The 27991-nt window shown below is 38.7% G+C and overlaps 1 protein-coding gene across 1 annotated transcript in view; it reads left to right on the top strand.

The window, feature by feature from the left end:
- Positions 1 to 27991, top strand: part of FRY (FRY microtubule binding protein) — a 252456-nt gene that overhangs the window by 7816 nt on the left and 216649 nt on the right. The window contains exon 2 of the mRNA XM_049822900.1: positions 22225 to 22401. The gene's annotated coding sequence lies outside the window, so the exon portion shown is untranslated. The remainder of the gene's footprint in view (positions 1 to 22224; positions 22402 to 27991) is intronic.

Raw genomic sequence — 27991 nt, 5'->3', positions numbered from 1 at the left:
CTCAGAAGTGTGCTATTGGTATTGACATGCTGTATGTTCTTAACATTTTAGTCTTACTGTATAAACAGATGAGAAGTGAAATCCCAAAGAGAGAGATAAAAGGAAAAGCAAAGATTGCAAAAATAAATGTAATTTCTAAATTAAGGAAAACTGATAGATTGATGTGCAGGAATTGGAGAGGGTGAGATTTGGGCAGAGATGGGGTGAAATAAGAGCAATAATAAAGGACGAAGGGGGAGAAATTACCATTTACAGGAGAATTTAAAATGAGGGCAGATAAAGCCTTTTGAAAATCAGCAGTGTCCCAGTTGAAGTACAGCATATAACTGCGTCTACTAAGTTGAATGCATTCTTCAAAAGATTCCATGTTACTATATTCCACGTCAAGCTGACTTTTGAATAGCTTCTCATATTTCATTGCATGATTGCCTTTAACACAAATACGAGGCCAAAAGGAACAGTCGAGAACATGTTCTTATCTCTGACAGATTGAACAGTGCGCAAAGTTCTGTGTAAATACGGGTATTTAATATGATGACTTGATTGGCTTTTGCCAGCTTTCCACTGAATTTTTTGAGTGAATTTACAATTTAAATTTATAAGCATATTTAAAGAGGTTTGTGTTTTGGTTTTTTTAAAATGCATTGTTAATTATAAAAATGGAAAAGACTAAGATTCTCTTAGTTCCTACAAAGTTATTAGTGGAGGGAAACACACTATGGGAAGGGAAGGTTGCTGTAGCTGCCTTATTTTCGTTGGCTTTAAAGTAATTTTTATGCTGTCTTTTTCTGATAACTACTTTCTTTCTTCTGCTTTGTAAGCATTGTCTTTTTTCCCTTAATAATTCTAGTCTAGCAATTCACATGCTAATACCTAGCTTTGAGGTATATGGTAGCAGTATCTAAGGTCCCGCTATTCACAAATGAGTCTCCATTCCTTGAACAATCTGATTACGTTCCCCATCCCTTGGGAGGATCCACACGCTGCCTCCAGGACTCCAGAACAATTTGTGAGTGATCAAAGTCTGATGGTACTTAGGCCACTGAATCCATCTGAGAAACAGCGGTATTCAAATGATGACTGAAATGGTCTGTAATATTATGACTCTCCTCATTTCTGCTACTATTAAAAGGTGAAGGAAAGGAGGAAATGGCTGAATTGGTTTTCTGTTGTTTTCAAAGATTTAAATAAATTGCATAGGTTGTTTTGGGTGGGGTTTTTTCCCCAGGAGAAGGGGAAGAATACATCCATCCTTCATATGCCACATAAGCCATATTCGAGTGTTACTGTGGCAGGGAGTTCTTTATATACAGTTTGTGGGGTTGTGGAATTATTACAGTAGGCATTATAGTAGGTTAGAATTATAGATTAGTGTTTTATTGGATCATAAAAACTATATTTGAAAAGGAGTGCAAAAGGCAGTGGTTAACTAGTGTACTTTGATTCTGTGCTGGATGAAAAGTTAACATCAGTATGCTTGAGGATGGCAGGTTACTTTGCTTTCTGGAAATTACAGAAGATTCTGAATAAGTTTGTGCTGTGTGAAACTCAGTGTTGACATACATTAGAATCTACTTCTTCAACAGAAGGAATAAAATAAAATACATATACACCGTTGAGGCATCAGAGTAAATATTCCTCTGTGTTGATGGCTTAATAGATAAGATAGGCCTTGAAATTATTTTTTTCCTGACCCAACCATATGAACTAGTTGTCAGTAAAGATATGAAGATCTCTGTTTACATACAGCCATTTGCTGTCCAGAAGGAGAGCAGAAATAGAAGTCGGACACTGGCAAGGATGATAAACAGGCTTTGGAAAACCTTCCATATAAAGCAAGATTGAGAAGAGTGGCACTTTTCAACTTTTTCCACTTAGAAGTATATGCAGAATACTAGCCTTTGTGAGCAAAGGGAATTGTGTGTTCTGTCTACCCTTTCTGATGAAAGAGGACAGACTGTGTAATAAAGTCAAAAAACCTCAAGTATGCAAGATCTTTTTAGATGGTGTGTCATAATAGTTTATGTTATTAACTGGCAAAAATATCTGAGCAATGAGAAGATGATATTTCGACCACAAAAGATTAGGTGCTTAAATGTAATATATGCATGCAATTTATAAATTACTTCAGTATTTTTGAAGTCCTTTCTGCTATAAATCCTTATGCTTCAAAATACAAGCAAACTAGATGGAACAACCAAAAAAACCACTTTTCCAATCCAGAATTGTCTACTGACGAATTTCTTGCACCTTCTGTTAAACCATCTGCTACAGGCTAATGAACAGACAGCATGCTGGATTAGATGAAGCACTCATATGAGCTAATTTGATAGCTCCCGTGTTCCTTTCAGTGGGAACTCTGCGGTTAATGAAGCTTAAAGTGAAATTTTTGAGGGTGGGGGCGGGCAAAGTGTTCTTGTTATGAGCTTCCACACTGCAGGATGCTGTTGACAGAGAGAGGTGACGAACCCACATTGCTGTTTTTGAAGCACGTTTCAATGTTTTCTTATAAGCCTTCATCTAGCAGAAGAACATCTCAGTAACTTCTGTCATGTGCCCATGGGAAGTAACGACTGAATCAAGAGGAGTGCAGAGTTGTGCCCGTTTTGGGCTGGGGGATCTGCATGATTCCAGACATCATAACGTCACTCCATAGTACAAAGCAGGTATTGGTGCTGGAGCTCCAGCCTAGCTAGAACAAATACCAGCTTCATTTTGGGATGTACCTGAGATCTCTGTCTCTGAGGAGGGACCACCATCACCTAAGAGGTTTTTCTGCTGCAACTCTGTTCATGATACCACACAAATATTTTTCTCTGCTGGTGGCAGACGCAGATGTTGTGTTTGAAGTTGTATACAGACTAGCAGAGAAAGTATTTAATTAATTCCAACAAATGCCCTTTTGAAGTATTCCTAAGTATGCTTCATAGGAGTATTTGTGAGGGATCCAATTTTACCTTGTAACTTAATCATTTTTGTATTTGTCACAATTAAAAAAGGTTAACGATGCCATTTGGTCACTGTTTAGTGATTCCTATGATTACTGTTGAAGTATGAGCTGTTTTAAGCATCAGAGGTCCAGTACCAACAGTAGGGTTGAAGCGACTGGCGTCCCGGTGTGTTACCATTAGAGTTGTCAGGACCACTGGTGGCTTTTTGGTCTCTAGATCTGTTCGTGATTAAAGCAGAAGCATGTCACTGAACACTGGTGGGCTGCTCTAAGGACAGAAGAGCAACTACGCAAAGGACAGTCTTCCTGCAACGCAGTAGCTGTGGGTTTTCCTGCAAAACGAGTGTTACTAGCAGTTGGACTGAATCTGTGTTGGCCTGTCAAGACTCCTTGCTGGAATCTTTTGCTAAATTACATTTTCCCTCTTTTAGACAATAATATTTGACTCATCGTTTTTGGCATTTTGCGTGTAGATGAACAATGCAATTCTTTTCTTCTGTTTGACTATTGCTTTTTATAAAGGGTTGGAGAGTGAGCATGCCCAGGTGTTCCTCAACACTGCAGATACTGTGTGCTTCTTTGCTAGCAGCAATTCTGATGGCTTAAAATTTTTGCTAAATCAACTGTGACCTGTGAATTATGCCACTGCGAGAAGATCTGCAAAGTGAAAAACCATTATGGTCATATTGGAACAGTCTGTGCATTATGCCTACATGCATTGTGTTAATAATCAAACTTTGGAGCTAATTAATTTTTCACACAATCTGATGTTCAGCCCGTTATCTTTGATGTTTTTAATGAATTTTCCTAATACAGTAAATTGTATGTAGATAATGCACAAGCTGAAAAAAGAGCTATGTCCATGTTTTCTGTCCTTGCATAACTTCAGTGACTTCATGTTTTCAGTGTGCCTACTTTGAATGAACTAACCGACTTAGTTTACAGAACTCTCAAAGAGGGCAAGAGCTGTTGCAGCTCATTTGTCATTCTTCATCTCCTATAGCTGTGCATAAGTGCATGGAAGTTAAAAGTAGATTTGGGGACTTCCTGTACTTAATGTTGCTGGGTTATGATCTCCATTTCATAACTGAAAAGGCTCTGACATCTCTGTGTAAATACTTATTTTTATTCTTTTATTTGTGGAGATGTCAATTAAACCCAGAAGCTAAAGTTGCTAATCATAGGCATTCTGATGACTAACTAGTGTGTAATATTGTATAATGCAATTCTGTCGGGAGTCTCCTTAATTTTTACACAAAATATAACAAAATTATCTAAGACTGATCTGTTCAAATTTCTTGGTTTTTTCCTCTCTCTGCCTCTCTATTTACCAGCTTAGATGCTTTAAAAACATTTGAGTTCCCTGAAGCATGTCCCAATTCCTTCAGTATTTGGAGGAGGGGAACAGATTTAAGGGTGTTAAGTAGGTTTTCTGTCCCAATCAAGACCATGTAAAGGGTAACTGTAGTTTCACCCATGTGAGACCTGTATCCTCCTCAGTCGATACCTGGGGACCAGGATTTGCTGCAGCATCTGAAGCAGCGCTAGATGTTTGTGTGTGGGCAACTGAATCAAGCCCCTACTGCCATATTAGAGAATGTAAAACTGTTACAGTATCTCAGAGCTACAAAAGCCTATTAATATCTGAAATAAGTCCTCAGAAATATCTTGAGGAAAAATATTAAGGTCAGAAATTTTATGGCATTAGGTGCTTTTAAGAAGACTAGGAACATCATTAAATGAACTTTTAAGATACAGGCTGCTATACTGTAATTCTTTTAAATTTGTCTGTATCCTCATTCCTGCTAGAAGGAACAATTCCACTCAACATCACTGAGTATATTAAGCTTTAATAGCAATTTGGGCCAGATCCAGTTTATCATAGCAAGTAATCTTTCAGATCAGAAACATCTTAAAATTTGGCGTGTAGTCATATCTATCTTTGAGTAGATAGTGTTGCTATTTTTAATTAAGTTGCAACTATTTTATTTTGATTTAACTTCCATTTAATCTTAGCAGTCAGAACCAGGACATACTGCATCCAGTAACTGTCTGGCCTTTTCTTTTTTGGTTTCAGTTTAAAAGATTTGAAAACTGTTTGTATGTTAATGTGTATAGTGCAGATTGTGGTGGGACAGAAAGGTTTGTGGGTTGATAATCTAGACTTTTTTTATAAAAATTGAAAATAAATCCACTGTAGATTGCTTTATTTGACCTTACACTTCTGAATATCAGCTGTAGAATATTGCTCTACAATTTGAACAAAAGAATGCCAATAGTGAGTCTTCATCATGCTACATATGATTCAGAAAGCCCAATGGATTTTATTACTGGTCAGATGGAAAAATGTTAGATGGGAAAATAACCGTTTCCAGCATAGTCTTGTTTAATATTTGTCATAGGAGTTTGACCACTTAAACAAAGAGATTGTTGAGACTTAGCTGGTGGTCAGAGTGAAAGATAACAAACAGAACATTTTTTACATAACAATGTCAAAATACCCAAGTTTGTTGAAGGAAAGATTTTCAAGTAGCAGTTTATTTTATTTGCTGTTACTTTAAATAAACATTTTCTTCTCTAAAGAAGTATGTTCCGTATTTTTTTAATTAACTTGATCTAAGTTTTATGACATGGCTTAACAATAAGGTCTCATTTAGTTTTCAGTACTTCCAGCAGGAATTTGTTAGTGTTCTCAGTTCCTGTGGTTAGGCTTTTACAAAAAATTTCTCCTTACCTGCTTGAATAATTACTTTACCATTATAATTTAACTAGGAAGTATAATTGTGTAGGTAGGCTTATACTGTTCTCCTTTTTGGATCAAAGTTAGAATGGGAGTCTAAACGATTGCAAGTTCAAGCTCTGAAACCTTATTGCCTTAATTTTATGCCATGAAAAGTCAGTTAATGCAAGATATATTTTAGTCATGCCCTATTTATGGAGTTGTTCATAGCTTGTGACTGACGTTTGAGGAAGAAAACTTTCTCCTCTGTGTAGTATCCATCTTATGACTGGTACCAAAGATCAAGAGCAGATGCGAATGTAGGGGTTGCCCATCGTATTCATGTGAAGAGGACACAAGTACACAAGTGCTCATTTAGTTCTATTGATAAACTTCCAGCAGTGTTTCTAGAAAAGTGTCATAGGAGACATTCTCATGTTAGTATACAATGCTTTTTCTCCTCTAATATCACTTGTGAAGCCTCTCTGATGGGCACTGTAATGGCTGCAAGGCGTTGGGGTTAATGTAGTAGCCTGTAGAGCAGCCTGCAGTACCCCCCTGTTGCAGTGATTAGCTTTGCGTGATCTGTTTGCCAGGTGAGCATGGCTGGCTGTGAGACCACCTCTTCAAACTATTGTAGTCATAGCAAAGGACTGGATTTTCTGTCCTTGTTGAAATAATTGCAAATTGTACTGCAAACTAAGAGTACTACACTGCATTACTGGGGTTGTCATCTATGTTTCTGCATAGTGCAACTTGCATGGTTTATATGTGAGGGGTAAGAATTGGCTCCTGAGGTCATTTGGTGTATGTGCTATGTAGTGTGTCAATGAAGAAATTGAATCAAGAGCTTAAGTTTTGCCTTGTGCGTGGAAGGTGGTCAGGATCGTGGAGTTCCTCAGCACGCTCTGAGGAGATCACTGAAAATTAGTGACCTAGCCAGTGTTTGGGCAGGAGCAAAGAAGCTGAAGCAGGAGGAGCTTCAGTGTGTTCAGCTGAACTGCATTGTAAGTGTAATCCTAGTGCCCTCTCTGGCTGGTAGAACAACTTCTGTTGTCTGAAGTGCAACGTACTGAAGGCTGGTAGTCTTATATCTACATATGGAGAATTATGGTTAACTGTGTATTGTGAGTGTGTGCATCACTGGGGCTGACTCACAATATGGAGGTGTGGTGACCAAGTCACTGATGGATAGGGAAAAGTATTTTAAAAAGTGTAACAACATGCATTTTTCAGTGGTATTTGAGGCTGCAGCTTTCTTGGGCAGAACAGTAACATCATCCCTTACTGGGAGCTTAACATTTTTCTGTATTTGTGCCCGATTGTCAGGGCGCAGCAGGATGAGGTTGATCTGCAAGGAGTACTGCTGGCAGCCAAGAGTGACAGCAGAGTGTAGTGCCACACTACCCAAACAAGAAGAGTGGAGCAGTCTGGTGACACTATCCAGGGACAGCCAACAGCCCTGTTTGCCAGACAGGCCTGTAGTCATGAAGCAATTCCAGGGTCAAGTCAGCTGGCCAGGACACACGGCCAGGTACAGGCATACCTGAGTTTCAGTGGAGCTCCCAAGCAAAAGAGGGAAACCTCCAACAAGGCTTTTCATAGCTCTTTCCCACACGGCTGCTCTCACAGCTCTGTGGCAGCACCTTAGTGGAGCTAGCCTTAAGGACAGCCAGCTGATCCCCTAGGAAGGGTGAAGAGGTAGTGCACAGGCCTTGACACTGACCTTTAAGTATCATCTCTTTGCCTGGAAGAGGTAGCTCTAGTCAGCTATGCTTTCTTCTCTTGTGTTCTTGGACATAGTCGTTGACAACTGTGAGGCTGTGAAAATATTAATGAACTTCTGATCCTATTTGCTTCACAGTTTACCCTATTATCTTCATGTATATTGAGCTTGGTGGGAAGAAGGTAGATCCCTGTGGGACTCCACAGGTGAAGATTTTGGAGGAAAGAGCAGCACAAGGAAACCACTGTGACTTGCTCAGCTCTGTCACAGGATGACTGACACCTGCTCAGTACAAGGCTGATAATTTCTACTTTCAAGAGGCAGTAGAAGTCCACTGATGATCATATCAGACCTGAAGGGAACACTCACCAAGGCTTGCAGATCTGTCAAGGACAGTGGGGTCTCAGCCAAGCATAAACCACTAATAGTTTTTCTCTCTAGGTAATATCCATCCTACTGCAAGACTCTGAAATGTTTGATTTTTTTTTTTTTTTTGAGTTTTTGTGGTATGATAGCTCCTTCAGAAAAGTGAATCCTGCCTTTTTTTTCCTTTTAACTGTGGTGAAGATAATTAATGTTTAAGGGAAACATCACACAGTTCATCATTTTAACAAAGAATGAGGGAATGATATTAAGGACTTACTGGGAAGGGCCGCGAGCTCTCTCTGTGTATCACTGTTTCTGTGCTGGTAATACTATAGTTAGATTTTTACATATTAAAGAAACCTTAGAAATTGCTGCCAGGATGATAATTAATGATATGCTCAAAAGCACAGCTTGAATCAGTGCTCCCTAGAGACTCTCTCCCAGCAGAGATATCACAAGTTGACCACCTTTTTGAAAAAGTGAGTGTAAGAGTTGGGCAAACAAGAAATGTTTGCTGTTCTGCTTTAGAAGTTGAGGGAAGGAACAGTGCAGCGTTAAGGCATTGAAGATGTCTCTTTTGGATTAATGAGATGCATAAAAAAATCCTCAAAAATCAGAGGGGAAAGGAAGTATGATTATGTGATGGAACAGCAAAAGGAGGTGAGAATTAACAGGATCAGAAGTATTGGAGAGATACAGGAAAAAGGGGTGAAGAAAAAGCAAATTAGAAGAGAGAAATTAGAAGAAACTCACTGGAAAGGACAAGTAGCTGGGCCAAAAGCTGCTAGAAAAAGATGCATTTATTTTGAGAAGATGGGAAATGATATGTATAACAATGCTGGAAAACATGATGGAGGGGAAAGAAAACATTGAAATGTAAATTGTATCTTGTGTAAATTGTATAGTACCAAGAAGACTGTCAGATACAAAGACATTTTTTAATTAAGGTACTGCTGAAACAAGTGATTTAGTTGTAAAGCTTAATAGTGATTTTAAAATTTATAGTTTTTGAAAGGTGGACCATTTCCCATTTGTACAAGGACCATAGGACAGGTATTGCATCCAGACATTAAATTCCATTCTGAATTTTGCTAGTGGTAATTCAAAGCTACGTATTTATACTTAACAGTAAAAGAGGAACTAGCTAGTTCTTAGGAAAGTTACCGTCTCAATACTGCTAAGCAAATGAAATTTTACAGATATCCTGGAAACTCTGTATGGTTCATGGTGTAATGAGGGACATGTCTACTTTTATGGTGTATTAAGTAGAATACCAAGTAATCCAACAGCTAAATCTAATACTGGTTTACAGATTCACTGATTAAGGCTAGGAAGTGAAGAATAGTGTTGCCATGGTGAAGTCTATATGATAAAGCACAAGAAGAACAAGCTAGTGAATAATTGATACGTGTCTAAGATTAGAAACGATCATTTACAGTGTGCTCTTTGATATTCATGCATACTTTTTACTTTAAAAAACCTCAGAGAAACACATTAGCATAGACTGTGACAGGTTTTTGCATAAACTTTTAAGCAAAGTACCAATGGCTTATGTGTGCAAGAGCACACAAATACAGTTACTGCAGTGCTGAGATTGGGAATTCAGGCATAAACCAGAAAGTTAAAAAATGGAAGGCTTTTAACATGGGATGTATTTGGCCAGGCTGCATGTATTACTATATTTCTTTAAAAATTTTTTACAGAAATAAATAAGAACGTGTGTCATAAGATTCAGTAAGACAGGTTTTAACGTTGTGCCTGTGTGCTTACCTCGTTCTGGTTTTAGTCATATAAAATAGCTCTTAATTTAATTTTTAAAGTTTTAGTTTAGAAGTAATTGTCAGGTGTCCTAAGCCATCTTAAATTAAGGAACAGTACTTAAAAGTGTCCTGATAAAGCTTAAAGACATGCTTTTTCAAAACAGATAAAAATCTGACTGCAGTTGCGAAGGTATCTCTGAGTAAAGTAATGGAAAGCTGTTTTCTGGCATAAACACAGTAGATCTGCTGGAGTAAAGAACTGCAGGCATCATGCCTTTATAAACAGTTTTGCTTAATAAATGTGTCATTTATTTTTATAAATATATGATGGAAATCAGTGAACATATACAGTAGTTCTAAATAGAGTCCAGCTGCCCTGTAGCTAACTTTACTTGTCATAAATTCCTCTTTAGCAATCCCAGTAGCAAGAGCTATTTTTCATTATTAATTAGCCCCATTAAAATAAATAGAATACATGTAGTTGGCTCGTGTACAACAATCCTGAGGGTGGGGGTGTTGTTTTTTCTGCTTGCAAGCTGAATGAAATTATTTAGGGAAAAAAAATTGACTGATATAAAGTAGTCTCTGTATAAATATATTGTGTACTTAATTTCAAATGTTTTTTTTCCACTCTTTTAATGCCTCAAGTTCGCAAACCATCTTATAGTAAATGCCCATTTAAAGCAAACATCTCTTCATGTTCTCTAGGGTAAGTTATAACCAGGTTATGACCATATATTTAGAACTTAAAAAAGGACAAATCAGAAGGAATCAAAACTAATTCAGTAGTTACTGTGAAATAGTGATGGCAAATATCAAGGGATAGAATTGAAAGATGCCTTAAAGAAGGATGGCAAATATCAGCATCAGGCTCAATTTTAGTTAATTTACTGCCTGGAATAATTAGGAAGTAGCATATAGCATGTAGCAAAAAGTTCAGCTTTGTATTACATGATGAGGCACTAGATTTCCTTCATTAACTTCTAAAGCTGCACAGGCTTCCTGCGCATTTTTCTGTTTAAAAAAAGGCAAACTGTTACTAATGATTGTAAGTTAATCAAGACATGCAAGCTGAGGGGAAAAGGAGATGGTTGTCTTTCTTAACCATAGTAGGAATAGAGATCATAGAGGTACTAGATAAATACAAAAGTGATCAGCATTTTTGTCAGCTGGTTTGTAGGATGCCTGAATATTTCTGTTTCCCACAGATAGACATATTTAAAGAATGGGTTTTCAGACTTGATTATTGTTGTCTGTCCCAGAACTGAATTAAATGTAAAACTTGTGTTGGTGTTTCATACATTTATGGTTTTGTACAGACAAACTGTGGTCTCTGTAGAAGAAACTGTATTCAAAACTTGTATGTTTTTCATACTTGTATTATATGCACAATGCTTTAAGAATGGATTTGTACTGAACAGGAAAGAGGCTTTGTGTTTTGTCTGAAGTAATGATCCATGTGTATGTAATAGTAGTACTTTGTGGTGTCCTTTTCAAAAAGATCTTGATGTAGTTGCTTGGTGGAATGGTTGCATTCCTTCCTGCATTCTTCAGTCAACATTACATTAGATTTTAGAAAACAGTCTTATTAATTGCAAAAAAGGGTAGGATTTTCCAGTGCATTGAAGGTCTCAGATATACATGTCATTGGGGAACGTGAACTTGATAAATGTACCTTTGAGAAAAGACTTGTGAAGTTTATTTTTGAGAGAGGGGGGTTCTAGCTGGGCAGTTAAAATAGAAGTGAAAATGATACAGATCAAAAGCTAATAACCATAATTAACTCAAAATTGAAAAGCACTTCTCTTTTAGCATGGCCCCATCACTGAGACCCTTCAGTGAATCGCAGCTGTTGTCTGGTCCTTGCATTCCTATTCATCCCCTTGAAATGCAAGTTAGAGGGCTGTGAAGGGTTCCCTCTGGACATTGGACTTGGCAGTTCCCTGGGTGCTGCACCAAGCCGGGGTCATGGTGTTGGCAGCAGAGGTGCACCTTCTGGGACTGGTACTACAGTATATTGTGAAGCTTTGCTGAGTGGAGCTGACACGGGCTGGGTTTTGAGGTCTACTGCTCAGTTAAAATTGTGTTACAGAAGTGAAGGAAAGCTGTGTTACTGCATAAACACCACAGACAGTTATTTTGCTTAATTAGCTTTTCAGAAATTTTGAAGTAACATCTTGGACAAAATGGCAGCATCAAAGCCTGTCTGTTTATGTGCACGCACCAACAAAGGCAAAGGGGGTATCTTCTTTTTAATAGATTAGTGAAGGGTTAGATCTGTATTTCAGCTACCTGGTGTTTGCTGGTTTTCTGTTATATTTCCATGGAACTTAGATTATATTTTTCTATGCCTTATTTTCCATTAGGTTGCTAAACATCAGTAAATGAATTCTGTATATGTTACTATCTATGATTTGCATACAGGAGAACGTTCACGTTGAAGTTGCGTGCATTTTTTAGTATTTGTTTACATTGTTTCTTTGTAAGTGGTTTCTTGCAGAAAAGCAGATAATGTAGTATTGCAAAGCACAGATACTCTCACGTTTCTCTCTCAAAACTTGAAGCTATTATGTAGTTTTTCCACCTATTTTTTTTTCATAGCGATAGATGTTTGTCAGAGGCTTCAGTGTCAGAGATGAACAGATCTGGATCCTCCTCTGAGCACAGTGGAGAAGAATGCATCAAGGACTCTGCTCACTATTAATACTTTTGAGAAAAGGATGTTTAGTCAAGATACATGTTCATCTTGTTTTGTTAGTGTAAGTTTTGAATAAAGTGTTCTCTGCTTACTTCTGAAGCAGTTCGCTGGCAGCATGATTAACAGTGGTTTATTGTACGACTGAAGAAAGCAATATTGATTGCAAGTATAAAGGCATCCTTACAGATGCTTTCTGAATTGTTTAGTTTTCCTAAATGAAGTAATCTTTTAAAGAATTTTGCAACTGAAGGTCTTTTTTTTTAATTTATCTATTGTTTTGGAAGTCTTCATGATTCTGATTCAGATTTCATTTTTGAGATTGTCATATACATGGCAGCTAGAAAGTGCAGTCAATGAAGGTATTATTCAGAACACTGTTATCATCAAGTTTGGGCACCTGGAGTTTGGTTTTGTGTTTTTTTGGCAGATTACTCATATTCAGAAACTTTGGCTCTGGTAGTTCAGATTTTTCACTTCACATCAGGATGGGGATTTTTTGTCTTTTTTTTTGGCATTAAATATTTTAATAAGTGGGCAGCAAACTGATTGGTATTTCAAACTAAAAAAGTAACTTAATGCTACTTCTGTTGGTCTTTCTTCTTAATTATTCACTCTGAAGGCCTTCATGTATAAAGGCATAACAGATGGATAAGCCTACTGTAAGTCAAGGGATGCCTGGCTTGGTTCTTACTTAGATTTATTATTCAATTTCTACTCTTTGTTATCTAAAATAATAAAAAATTACTTGGGATGTAAAAAAAGAAAAGAAAAAATTAATGCTGTACTACAGAATTTGCCTTTTAATTAGACAAAGGAAATTTAAACTAAATTAAAGAGATGGCTAATTTTATAACACGAAGGGAAGGTACTGGCTGCAGTGGGTGTTTTGTTTGTTTTTTTTCTTAAGCTACTTAGCTGGGGAAAAATTTATGCAGATCATGATAGGAAAAAGGTATCTGGAAAATAGTTTTCTGTTCTACCATTTTTGATACCTGTCTTTCAGATTGTTCTTCCTGCTTGTGCCTGCAAGAAAAGCTGGAAAAGTTCAGGTCTAAATCTTGTTTGGGATGCTTTGTACAGATTGCATATGAGTTTCATCCGGAGTTTATTTATTGAAAATTGCAGTGTCTGGGTCACTGAAGTTGCTTGCATATCTGATTAATCAAAACAGGGTGGGGAGAGAGATCAGAAAAAGGAAAACTATTTAATGAAATGCCAGTTTAGAGATCAAATTTAATTAAAACTAGCAAAACAAAAGTAGCAATTCCTATCCGAAAACTATTGCAGCCAGCCACATCACAGAAGCCTGCTAAAATAAATGTCAGATTTTTGGCCCAAATTAAAAATCTGAGGTTTTTAATAAGAGGATTATTTTTCATATTTTTGTTCAAATGGACCTCCACTCTTGCTGTAGTCACCAAACCAACACTTGATGCACCATTAGAGATGAGCTCTTTGGAGAACGCAGTGCTATCCTGCAGGTGGCAAGTGCAACACCTCACCACCGTTTACCTTCCTTTTTAGTCATGTATAGAAATGCCTTACTTTTTAAGCAGTAAAGTGTTTTACCCTTCCTACGTTGCTTCCCAATGAGGCCATGGTTATGTGATCACTTTCACCAGGAGGAAATGGGTGCTGATGCTGGAAAATGAGATCCCTTCATCCTACAGCCTGCTCTGTCCCGCCAGCTCTCTTGTGTTTGCCGTGCTCAAGTCTTCCCAACAGTGTGAAGCAGAGGGAGGGTTGGGGCTTTTGTGTTTGTGGTTTGTTTGGATTTTTTAATCCTCTATCTCAGATGTTAGGGCCTTTTCAGAATACCATCCGATTCTGTCCTTTTCACTTTTTAAATCTTTGACAAATCAAGACTGACGGGCAATTTTGAGGTGAAATTTATGTAGAACTGTTGTGTTTTGAAAAGTTCTCTTAAAAAATAGCCAGAGACATGAGAGTTTAAAACTAGAATGGGATGGCATTTATTGATACTAAATTTCAAAGTTTTCATCAACTTGGAGCTCTCCAGAGAGCCAGCATGGAGCTATCAGTGACCACGGTGGGAGGCAATAATCCATGTACTGCCACCCTGCTGGCAAACAAGGTTGATCCCGGCCTTCACTTACCAATTTTTAATAGTTGAAGTGTTTGTTTTGTATCACTTTATCTTCTTTTCTATTAGTGATTTAAGTAAATGTTTTTAGGACCACAGAATGTTTATTAGCGAACTGCCTTTGCTAATAGCAATCAGGCCATGTGGGTCAATTAGTAAGGTGAGCATTTTTTCACAAGTTAGGTAAATGTAAAAGAAACGTGACCATATGTATGTTTGGTAAGAAACGACCTGCCAAGTTGAACTCCAGGGATTGTATAATAACACATCAGAGAATAGTGTCTTCCGAGTACTGGTATGTTTATCAATCTGTTTCAGAGCATGGAAGATGCATCTCAGACTCTTCATTTAGTAAAAGTATTTAGTGCATTTATTTCCTGTGTAAAGCAACATACTTACTAGAAAAGGATCCTGTATAAGAGACCAGCATGTTGGGATAAAGACTAATACTAGCTGTCTTTGAGAGCATGAGGACCGGAGGTGTATGTACAGCGTGAGCTGTATTGTTGTGCAGAAATGCTCACGCTTACCTTTCTGAGCTGTTTGCACCAGTTCAGGGCTGCAGACTGCTCAGGCCTGGCTGGGTGAAACCAAATGAGAAGTGCCCTTAGTTGGGTAGATGCAGGCAACTGATAAAGCTCTTCTCCTTCCAGCACCCAAACCAAAAGCTTTACATTGTGCTGTGCAGCAGTAGCTGGTTTGAAGCAAGCACAGATGTTCCTGGTATGGCATTGCGCTCCAGGGACTGGCCGAGTGCATCCCTGCTGCCTGGGAGGTAGTTTCTCCCCTCTGCATTAAATACTTTAAAAAATTAAAAATAGAAGTTCTATATGACTATAAATGGATAACTTCCCCAGCTAAGCTTATTCTCACTGTGGTACTTAATCAGTTTCTGGGCAAGCATAGGAAAGGAAAGACTTTCAAATTGGGGAGCATGGGGAAATCATTAAATGGAATAATTTTTGTGAAAAATAAAGTGATACATGCCCAAATAGTTTAGGGTTGGGTTTTTTCTCATTTGCTAATGTTTGAAGTACTGGTATCCTTGATTCTTTCACAGAATATCTATTTATAAATCTCCAAAATAATGTATTTGATATTGTAATTTTGCCTACTTTTACCTATCACAAACTTAGTAAATGAAAATAGTAAAGTTAATTTTATTCCTAAACTCAGTCAACAGTAATTTTAATGTTTGCCTTCACTTTTTTCAATTTAACATCTCAACATAAAGATACTAATACTGAACCTTTCTCTGTAAATATTCAAAATATCCAGCTATTTTACCAGTAACTTTTTTTAACAAGAATTTTTTGTAAGTGAAGATTGTTTCAGTATTCAATGGAAAGGGGAGGTTAGTGGCAGAACAGCAAAGTATTTACATGATCCTCTGCAGAAATTAATGTGTTCTCTGCATGAATTATTTCTCTTAATAATCATTATCATATGATGATCTCAGAATTAATTACAACTTTGTGGGAAATATTTTAGCTGCCTTTGATTCATTCTTCTATGTTTTTTGTTACCTTCTTTTCATAGCAAGTTACATTTCTCATGAAGAAAAGCAGTGTTTCCCCTTAACACTCCAGGTTCCTGCATCTCTTTTTCTTTTTTCCCTCACTTTCAGTTGCAAAATGTGACTGGTGCAGTTGCTGTTTTGAACCCCACCCTCAGGGTTGCTAGGCTGAGGAACTTCATTGCGTAAGTAACCTGTCACTTAACAGGCTACTGAAGCCCTAACCAGCCATCTGTAACAGCCAAGTCTTAAAGGAAATGACTTCTACCATTAGAACCAGACCTTTTAAACATGGGGAAAATGAAGCGGTAAATTTGTTTTAAAATAACAAAACAGCTAAAGAGAAAGAAATCTTTGCCAGCAGAAACTAGCATAAAGCAAGAATATAAATGCCTGAAAATCACTGTCAGAATAGTAACTCCTGAAAATGGATGATAACATCGTGGATTGCAAATGCTTGATTGCTTTTTTCCAGTTTTGAGGTTTAGGGATATGGATTCAGTTTGGGGCCACCTCTGGCTTCTGGACTGGTTAGTGAGTGACCTCAAATGAACTGCACAGATTTCATGAGATAATTTCTGGTTTGTTCTGTGCAATAAATATTTGACTTTAATAATTCAGATCTTGACATCCCAAATCAAACTGATTTCTCCATCTCTGTTAAATGGTAAAATATAATTACCCAAAGCAGAAGCATGTGAGTAAACATTTGAAATAGGATAGTAATACTTTCTGACAAATAGTACTACAAATTTGGTTGGCAAAAGTTTGTGTGCATTTCAGCATGTTCTGGAGATTACTGCCTGACCATCAGTTTTTATTAGCACCATCTTAACATCGATAAACACAGAAATATTAGGAGAGAATCACGTGAAGGTGCATGTAGAAAAGAAGAGAAGCAGAGAGCAGAGCCTGGAAGGGTGGTGAGATAGTAGGTATGAATTTCAGGTGAGCAGACGGGATGCTGTGAAAACAAAACTAAGCAGGTACAAAACTGTACAGAGCTTAAAGGTTGTATTGGTTTTGTCTGGCAAGGTTTTGGTAGCGAAGGGGGGTTACAGGGGTGGCTTCTGTGGGAAGCTGCTGGAAGCTTCCCCTGTGTTCGAGAGAGAGCGAGCCCATACCAGCCGGCTCTAAGACAGACCCGCCGCCGGCCAAGGCCGAGCCAATCAGTGATAGTGGTAACGCCTCCGTGATAACATTTTTAAGAAGGAAAAAAAAGTTGGGACGGAGAGAAAACAGCCACCAGAGTGAGGAGTGAGAACATGTAAGAGAAACAAGCCTGCGGACACCAAGGTCAGTGAAGAAGGAGGGGGAGGAGATGCTCCAGGCGCCGGAGCGAAGATTCCCCTGCAGCCCGTGGTGAAGACCGTGGTGAGGCAGGCTGTCCCCCTGCAGTCCAGGGAGGTCCACAGTGGAGCAGATCTCCACCTGCAGCCTGGGGAGGACCCCACGCCGGAGCAGGTGGGTTCCCAAAGGAGACTGTGACCCGGTGGGAACCCCGCGCTGGAGCAGGTTCCTGGCAGGACCTGCGGATCTGTGGAGAGAGGAGCCCACGGAGCAGGTTTTCTGGCAGGACTTGTGACCCCGTGGGGGACTCACGCTGGAGCAGTGTGCTCCTGAAGGACTGCACACCGTGGAATGGACCCATGCTGGAGCAGTTTGTGAAGAACTGCAGCCTGTGGGAATGGCCCACGCTGGAGGAGTTCGTGGAGGACTGTCTCCCGTGGGTGGGACCCCATGCTGGAGCAGGGGAAGAGTGTGATGAGCCCTCACTCTGAGGAGGTGAAGCGGCAGAAAATAACGTGTGATGACCATAAACCCCATCCCTGTTCCCCTGTGCTGCTGGGGGGGCTTGGTGATGAAATCCGGGAGTGAAGCTGTGCCCGAGAAGAAGGGAAGGGTGGTTGGGAAGGTGTTCTGAGATTTCGTTTTATTTCTCATTACCTTGCTCTGGTTGATTGGTAATAAATTGAGTTAATTTTCCCAAATTGAGTCTGTTTTGCCCGTGACGGTAATAGTGAATGATCTCTCCTGTCCTTATCTCGACCCGCAAGCTTTTTGTTGTATTTTTTCTCTCCCCTGTCCAGCTGAGGATGGGGGAGTGATAGAACGGCTTTGGTGGGCACCTGGTGTTCAGCCAGGGTCAACCCATTACAAAGGTGCAAAGTTAAGAGTGTTAGGAGCAAGTTTGCAATAACTGGTGACATTTTTGAGACGATATTTTTCCTTGACGTTAAACTTAAGGTCAGCTAAGAAAAGTTCTTTTGTTGGTTCTTTGGATTCTGGTCAGCGTTATCTTCAGGGTTTAGCTGTAGGTAGATAAAGTAGGCAGTTACTCGACCATTTGGCTGGTGGAAGCAGCCAGACAGCTCAGTAATGCCTCCTTCGGTTCTGCCTTTCCTTTGCCTGTGGCTTTTCTTGAGTGGTGGTTCAAGGACTGCAAGATGGCCAGGCAGCTGGTCTTTGACTCCTGCTGCACAGTCAGGCATAGGCTGCTTTCTGCTGTTCTCACCAGCCCCGATAACCCCCTGGGTGGCTTTTCTCAGAAGCAGCCCGTACCTTCCTTACCTCCCTCAGCGCCATGAGAGCACGCCTGCTTCTCCCTCTCAGCCCTACCGCTTCTCCCTCCTTCTTCCTCTCCACTCCTGCTGCAACTTCATGTCTGCTGTTGCTAAGCTGTGAGCCGGCTTTGCGAAGCAGCTGCCGGGCTTGCTGGACTAAGGGCCTTTGCTTCTGGAAATTACACCATCTGGCTGTACACCAGAATGCAGTGTATGGAGTTTATATTTAGATCACCTTGTATCTGGCATCTGGACCTTATTTATCCGCATGCTTGATGAGGTGTGGTTTGAGCACTTTCTTTTGTGGATGATACTTTACGTAATGTATGTAGTGTCAGTTCTCAGCTGCCCTGGTGAAAGATGTTCCATAAAAATACTTCCTTCTGTAGAGTTGTTGTTTCTATTGCTGGGAGCTGCACATGAGATACCATTTATTATTGGTGTCTGTTAGAAATATCAGACACAGAGAGGGCTGGTAAAGAACATTTTGCCCTTATAACTACATCAGTTCTGAGTATCTACAAAGATGGGCCAATGCATGACAGGTCTGGTAGTACTGAGTATTCTGATGTTAAGCTATGTTGTGCTATATATCTCAAGTTTCTATCAGCAGGGCTGAGTTGTCGGGTGTTGGGGGTTTTTTTGCTCTTCATGTGCGTTTTTGTATAAAGGAATCTTTGTCATAGTTTAAGGATGAAATAAATGATGCTTTAAAATGAGTACACAAAGTAACATGCTGCAGGAAGGCCAACAGAGGGTGCTGGAGTGATGCAGCTCTGATCTTTACTAGGTTTTTTTGTTTGTTGGAGAACAATGTGTATTTTGACAAACCTCCTTATTTTGGGATGTTTTACCATACAGCTGTGGAGTTACTGCATTGTTTGTGTGTTTAATGCTGTAATTTTCATACTTGTAAACATTTTGTGTTATGAAGATCATTTCAGAAATGCCTGTTTAAGCAATAATATTTACAAGAACAATGTGTACCTACTTAGGGCATGTATTCATTTTCTTTACCTCTAAAAAGAGATACAAATGAAAATCCTGCTTTTTCAGAAGAAAAAGTTGGGGCCAGTGGAAGTGCCAATGATCTCTGTGACTTATACATGTTGTATTACATGTGTTTTGAGACTGATGTAACAAAGCACTGGTCTATGAAAGTCATGGTTTGGTGTAAATAATAGCTGTGTAGAAATAACATACTTAACAAGAAATGTCTCGAGGTTGAATAAAAAGCTAGATGCTCTATGGCAAATAATTGTGCAACACTTCGCAGTTAAACTAATTATATCCATGCTGTACATTATTTCAGGTTCCTCATTTTTATCCTTTTTCAGGGTCTGTTTTCTGCTCTGGCTGTAGAGGAGACTGTGCACTTTATATACTGGACTGAAGAGGTGGTGTGTCTGTACATGGTTGTAATGTTTGGCTGGAAACTGCTTGATTCAGCCTGCCCCTGTTCTTTTGAAGTAAAGTATGTCCATGAAAGTCAGTATTTACACTGTTGCCTGAGAGTCTGTTATGGAAAGCACTCCCTCCCTCTCCTCCTGGCCCTCCTCCTCCCCCCAAAGTGAAGGGTAATGACTTCAGGCTACCAGAGACTGGAAATTGCAATTCATCACATGGATATGCAAAACCAGGGAATTGCTTTTAAGATGCAGTCTCCCATTACTGCACAGATGTGATGTATGATGGACTAAATCCACTGTATTGTATTGATGATGATAACCTGAAGTATTCCATGTATTGGGATTTTCTTTGGTGAGTTTAAAACTTGATGACCTATTTTTGTCCAAAAATCCTGTACATCTCTGACAGCATCTTGCACACATGAACAGACTTAGCAGCAGGGAGATGAAAAACTAGAGTAGTTTCAGAAACCTGTCAGATCTGCTGTCTGTCACTTTTCATTTTCCAACCCCAAAAAGCATCTAAACAATGGGGCCTTATCTTTAAAATGCACCTGGAGTATAGCATACAAAAAGATATCCAGATTTGCAGAAGGTTTGAAGGGGCAGATCTGAGCCATGGCTGCCTTGTCTATCTCGGTGACTTTTGACTCAGATGCCTAGAGTTTGATAGTTCTCTTAACGTTCAGGAAGCCTGAACTCTTGCATAAACATGCAAGAAGAGAATTATCTAGACTTACAGTAGTGCTTCTTAAAGTGCGGGCAGAACTACTGTTGTGTTTTTATGGAATAAGGGCTATCCAGAAGGAAAAAGGCACTGAAGAGAAAGAAATAAAAATGTATAAGCTCTTTAATAATACATGGTGAAGTGGTGAGGGCGTGAGGGTGGTACCTGTAGTTAACGGAAAGGTGGGAAGAGGAGACAGGGTTGTAAAATACCGCCTTTTGAGATAGCAGAAAACTGAGTATCATTTGCTAATAGTGACTCAGTAGGTCTTTTGATTAAGTGCCCTATCAAACATTTCATGGGGCTGAACAGGTCAAGTAATGCTGTGGGAGTCGGATTGTCCTGTTTGCTGCCGTGGGTCTGGTGTATTCAGATAGAGATACGCTGTTCAAGGCGCTGCTCTGACAGCACTGTGATTGTCCAGACTGGTTGTGACTCTGTCCTTGGAGGTATTCAACACTCTGGTTGGACAAGGCCCGTAGCAACTGCATCTCATATTCAAGTTAGCATACAAGGTGTCTTACTCGTGTAACAGATCTGTGTAGCATCATCAGTCCCTGATCTCACAAAGGACATTCAGACTGTCCTCATAGTAACAAAATTCAAGTTGGATTTGATACCCAGCATTATGGGCCTCTGGGCATACCCATCACGGGACAGTGCTCTCCCCCCGAAGTGTGGTACCCACATTTGCTGCCAGTGGATTTGAACACAGACATGGTGCAGGTGGCAGTCTTGGCTTCAGAGCATTTGTGCGTGTTGGGATCTGCTCAAAACTGTCAGCTTCTTTTCCATCACCACCTTCTGAAACAGCATTAAAACTTAGGATAGGCTGACAGTAACATGGCATCATATGATGAGCATGTTGCTCAGAGGAGGAGCATCGGAGACAACTTCATGCTCCTTTGATACCATGACCGGGGAGGGAATCCAGGACATAAACCTAATATACAGTAAGAACAGTCCTGCGGTCCAAAAGCCATCTCTGTGTTGGGATTTGGGGGGGCTGAGAAGATTTCAGCCAGTCTAGGTGAGGAAATGTTGCAATGCTAGCTTTGTGCCGCTTCCATATAGCGTAAGAGGAAATGTACATAGCCTGTCTCAAAGAATGGTTATGAGTGAATAACTTTTGTTTCTCAGCCTGCAGCTGTTATTAGACTGAATTAAAAAATTGGCTGCCAGATGCCTGTAGTTGCACCAAATAGAAATATAATGTTTCCTGTTCTAAAACGGACCTTGCAGTTATACCCAAACAGTAAAAGTAGATTCCTATTTTCAGCATTTTTATTTTCCAGAGGCACCTCTGTTTACTTCTGCTTAAGGAATTACAGCATAACTCAGTTTCCACTGTTGCTTATAGTTTCTGACCAGAAATGTACCAAAACCAAAATCTAGTTCATATTGTCAGTGTAAAGACAAGTTGTAATTTGAAAAATTTACAACATTTGTATATAAAATTTTCCCACTTGTTTTATGTCTCTATCCAAGAGCATGAATTCCTGGTAAGAAAGTATGCAATAATTCTTTTAACAGCATCTATTATGAAATGTGTGGTAGATAAATACAATTTTTAAGGTCATGTTTTAAGACTTGGATTTTGTTTAAATCTTTTGTTTAATCTGGGAGCAGTAATATATCATGTTGTCCAGGTGACCGAAGGTTAAGACAACTGTTATTTTCCCTAGGTAGTTGTGATGGCTCACCATGCGAAACAGTGATCTCCAGGAAGCAAGCAAGATAGCATCCAGACTGCTTGCAGTTAACCCATCTCTGCCTGAACTAGAAAACTATTTATGAAAATTACGTTGCAAAATTAAAGCATTAAGAGAGATCACTACTGGAAACTGTCGCTTCAGGGAAAGGTAAGACTTTACATTAATTATCTAGTCATTACGGATTTATGTGAGATTTTTCTATTAGAATGACAGTGAATTTTATGTGTGAATGCATTTCTTTATTGAATAAATGTGGCAACTATTATCCTTTTTTAAGTAAATAGTTAATAGTCTTTTGCACAGGTGAAAAATATGAAACCTGCATATTGGGATTTGGGAGCTCATGTATATGTAGTTCTTACTGAAAGGGATTGTGTGCATGAATCTAAATATTTGGCAATGACAGGTTTTGGTTTCTTATGGCCTCACTTTATGAGTTACAAAGCTATATTGAGATCATCATATGTGACATGAGATTGTGCACATACTTTACTACAAGTATTTATGGACTCTTTGTCTTCATGTTAGTGAAAGCTGGCAAACCATTACCAGGAGCTGAAGGAACTTGCGGGTTTTAACTAATCTGATACAGTGCAAGTGTTTAGTTAAAGCCTTCCTGGGACTGAAATTCCTTACAGAAAGCAGTTGGCTATATTTGGTTTTGTAAATGCTGGTATGTGTTTGAAAACAGATGAATAAGCATTTTGCGTGTGTACTAAGTTAAGTGTCTGAAATAGCTGCAATTGCTACCATGCATTTATACTTAAAGGAACCAGAGGAAAAATAGAGAGCAACATGAGTAGAAATTCATCAGTGTCCTTCTCTTGAACTAAACCAAACCTTTTTTTCCTACTAAAAAAGGTTGGATGGGTTGTAACCTGTCCTTATTAAGCAGTAGCTAGTCCTTCTGTCATGTAAAAATAAGATTTCTTGGCAACAATTAATTTTGACCTGTACTCAGCTGTAAGTCACAGCAAATTATATTGTTAGCAGTATTTCTCCTGGAGTACTTGCTTCCATAGTGCTCCCAATTCTAATCCACTGAAGAGTGAAATATTTTCTTTTGCTTTTAAGAGCAGTACTATAAAGGCCCTTGACAGGGCCACAGACTTTTCAATCTGAGTAGTTATTTTTATGTTCTTTGATTGCTTAAATACAGATTTTTCTGTTTCAGACATTTCTAGATTTTTGGATGATATTTTTCAGTACATTGGGACAATTATAATACCATTTATAATTCAGTGTCTATTTTATTTCAATGTAGTCTTCTTTTATCCAAGACAGTGCAGATCAAAACAATTAGAAGGATGTATTTATGCTGTAGAGCACAGAGATCTGTAAATGTGCGATATATATTCTAGACCTATATGACCATTATGAAGATGGTGATTTTCATTGCCTAGAGACAAGCTGGTCTGTACAGCAGGGCTGTGTACATGCATGGTGACATGAAAAGGGCTCCATATGGCTGAGTCTGTATGTTCAGTTTGACTTGTGGTAGGGCTCTAGGACACATCTCCGCAGCAGCCTGTGTGACTTCAACCTGGTGTTCCACTGATCATGCTGAGATTCCCATGTCAGTCACTAAAGGGTGTAAGGGAGATGTCTAACCTGTATAAAATAATGCAGCCATGGGAGTCTAGAGCACAGTTGCTAGTGCTCTAGACACAAGATTAAGCACGAATCATTGCACCACGTGAGCCAGGAGGGAATGTGTGATGACTCTGGTCTGGAAAAGTACAACTATATGTAATTACAGGCTCCAAGTGGGAAATGAACGAGCTGTTCCCTAGACTACCTTGTGACTGTAATTCTAGGACCTCCTATGTCCTGGTTAAGCAAACTCAGAAAATGCTAGATTTCACCACTTCTGGACTAGTTTACCTATCTTACTGTGCCTTGAAACAACTGATTATACTAATGCTTCTCTTTCACAAAGCGGTTTAGGAAGACACAACCTCTCAGCAGTTAAGCTAATGGCTTCTTAGTGAAAACAGTATCTCACTGCAGCAGGCTTCCAACTCCAATGAATACAAATTTGGCATATTAGCAGGTGTCTTGTAAATGTCCTTGAACTCAGAGTTGGAATCTCATGAATATTCAAACATATTCATGGGCTTTTATTTTCTAAAAGGGAGATGAGACCAACTGACATGATGTGCTCTTGTGAAATCTCTTGTCTTTTACAGTTTAGAAAAAATCCCAGGGCATGGAGGGAATGATTTAGTTCCATTTAACTAGAACAGTGTTGTTTTTTAATTACACTGGTGGCATATCAGAAAAACTAGCAGTACTAAAGTCTGATGAATGTGGGACCTATTATCTTCCCATAAGTTCTGTCAGATTTTGGAGGATGACGTTGCTGGCATCAGCAAGAGAATTCTAGGGGAGATTGTATCTGTTGCTACTCGTATTATATATACTGCCTTATTTCCTCATTTATTTTAATGCTGCACTATAAATTTATGCTTTTTGATTTATTTGATCTGATGGTATTTTAACAGTATATTTGTCCAGCTCTAAATTGAACTCAGTTCTGTGCCTTTGGCTTTTGGAAGTAACAAATGAAAACTGTCTATTTAGACCCACCAAGGCATGTGACAAGCTATCCGGCAGTAATCTAGGAATGCAATTAAATGTGTTTAATTATGCACTTTGTTTGCTAGGTTAGAGTTTTAAAATTTTGCAAGGTAGAGGCCTCACAGGACATAAAACCTCAACCATTTTATTTTATTTTAGTACTTTGACTTCATTTTTCAGAGTTTGAGAAACTCGATAATCACTTCACTCAGTTAATTGTGAAGCCTGTCTTACCTATGAAGGTTCTAATTTTTACTTAAGTTCTGATAGCAAGCATTGGTTTGTTGAGTGTCAAAGAGAAGTGCAGATCCCAGCACGTGTAGGTTCAGGAAGTTGTTCTCCATTTTGATCTCCCTGTTTGGAGAGACCTTTAAGCCTGGCTGTGTGGAAGAGTCCAGTTCTATAATTGCCTAAACTATGTACATACTTACATGAATTATAGTATTTCATAAGCTGGTGGATGAGATGTTTAAACAGGTTGGACTGATACAGGGGAATATGTGACAGCTAGGTCCAAGAACTAAGATGGAGCATGAATAGACCAATAGTTTAAAAAATAAAACAAGGGGGGTGGGGGGGAGCAAACGGGAAAGGAAGAACTAAAAATAGGTTTGTTTTGTTACTTTTAGGGATTCCTGCTGGTTGCATAAAAATCACTGAACTTAAAAGGTGATATTGCCAGTGCTTAGTACCTTTCAAACATTCATTTTAATCTAGTGCAGAGATACAAATGAAGACTGACACTTGGAATTTGGGGGAGGCAATATAATTTTTTCCTAATGAAAAATATCAGTGTTCTAGTTTGAAATCTCTTCTGGGAAACATATCAGCGTCATTCATCATGTTGTAGCCAACAGTACTGATATTGACTTGAATAAAGTAATAACATTTTAGGGCTGATAAGCATCATTTAATATTGCCTAAGAGTGGTTTTTGTTTTTCTTTTCATGCTAAGGTACTGTAATAGTTCATGAAAAGAGCTTGTCAATATTAATCCCAGAAGAGTTCTTCAGAATCTTTATAGCTATAAGATGTGTGAGTTTAAATAATTTGGTTTTTGCCTGTACCTTTTTACTTCCTTAAAAAGCGGGAGACCTGCATCTGCTATTAAAGAAAATATTTTGTGTTTAGGGGTGTCCATAGCATGAAAGGTATCACAAAAGAGGTAGCAATTCCAATTCTTACTGAAACAACAAATACTTTTTTTTAAAAATCGCAAGATGAACAACAAAATCACAGAAAGTATGCCATTATTTCCAAAGTAAATATTTTACCAAATAGGTTTTTGATACAAGAAACAAGATGTGCAAGGAACAGCATGTGATACATATCCAGTACAACATTTTAAACACATTTTAAACTTCCTGGCTTTTCACTTGCTTATATTTAGATAAAGCTTAAATTGTTCTCTTCAGTGCTATTTTGCTTTGAATAAAACAGATAACATCTTCCCCAGGTAGGTGGCTGATTTGGGTGCTTTTTAAAGTATAATCAATTTTTCCTTGTACGTGTTCCTCCATATAGTAGAATAAGGGAAAGGCTTTCATTCTCCATTCCCCCCTATAGAGAAATGAGCTAAAAAGTCCAAAGATACAGATACACTACTTTTTCTTTCAGTGCTGATGTGCTATTTTGGGATATATGCTGACCTACTTTCTATGTTTCCAGAAAGTGAGCTGAAAAATTTTAGCTCAGGTTGCAGAAAGATTTGGATTTATTTTTCAGTGGATTTTTGTACATCCTTTCACATAGATATGCACACAGACACATGTTGGCTAATGTGGGGATGATGTACAGTAGAAAATCAAGATTGCCAATTTTGGTACAATTTTAACAATAATCGTAGCAGAGATCTGCTGCTAGACACCTGCCTTTAGAGGATTTGACAGGAGGATGCTTCCAATCTAGTGGTGCTGTTATTCATAGTTAAAACGATAAGACATAAGCTTCCAGTTCCCAATTTTGAATAAATTTGATACCTAAGTATAAACATCCAAAATTGCTGTAAGAATCTTGTTATTATATTTTTTCCAGTTTCTTCAGCATTGTCTCAGAGACTGGAAGATAAAAACCCTTTGAATCATTTACTTTGACTCCATGCATCTCTTTATTCAGCACTCTGACCATCAGAGAATGTTCAGCCCATTAGTTTGCCATTCCCAATTAAAGTAATGATACATAGAGCTTGGGAATTGTATGAACAAATTATGAGAGAACAAATAATGAGAGATGAAGACCTGCTCCTGCCCTCTGCTTAGGGCAGAAAAAATTCATCAGCCCCAGCAACACTGCACTCACATGTGGTCTCATACCCGCAGAGCAGCTCTGCTGGTGGAAGAAAATACTTTTTAGTTTATTGTGCTTCACTCCCGATGACTGTAGTGCAGAAGGTCTTGGTGTGGCATTCCTCTCATCTAACCTCTATGAGCATACAAAGGTTAAGCATCTGTAAGTCTTGGTAAGTCTGCAGTTAAGTGGAAAACGCAATTTCCCCTATCCTCAGTTCGGGGATATGAATTCTGCCTTGCACAGGTATGTCTCTCTCTCTCTTTGTGTTAACTATAGATGGAGTTTAGACTTTGGCAACTTAATCTTTGAATGTCTGCAGCTAGGTGAGAGAAATCCAGTCCCTTTCTTTTGTATATACCACAGCTAGAGTAGGGAGTTTTGTTGATTGATCAGTACTGATGTAGTTCTACTGGAAAAAGCTGGACAGTGTAAATGAGGCCTCCAACTATCATGAGTGGCAGGTTTGAATCTGCCTATGACTGACAGACAGCTTCTTAGTTCTCTGGGAAGTATGACCTACTTAAGCTAACCTGTGGTTATGTTATATGTATATTTCTCTATGGCATTTGTTTTGATACTTCATTTTTTAAAATTGACATTGTATAACATAAAGACTATATACAGTATTTTTAAAAAATATGGCTCTCAAATCTTCATTCGTATTTGATAATTGAGGTGACTTTTAGCTCTGTGTGTGAGTTATGTTAAGAAATGTATAGATTCAAAGGTTTTTAGTAGTTGTTTTAGTTGGTTTTTTAAGCATTTGGATGATGTAAAAATTTCACTTATTAAGTATCCTCTGCAGCCCTACTACTTTACAGGGTGTCCAAAATTGGTGAGATATTAGTAAATAATGAAGTTGAATCAG

Source organism: Accipiter gentilis, chromosome 19 (assembly GCF_929443795.1).
Source record: "Accipiter gentilis chromosome 19, bAccGen1.1, whole genome shotgun sequence".
Lineage (NCBI taxonomy): Eukaryota > Metazoa > Chordata > Aves > Accipitriformes > Accipitridae > Astur > Astur gentilis.
Note: the sequence above shows the minus strand (reverse complement) of the source record. Positions and strands in the feature narration are given on the sequence as shown.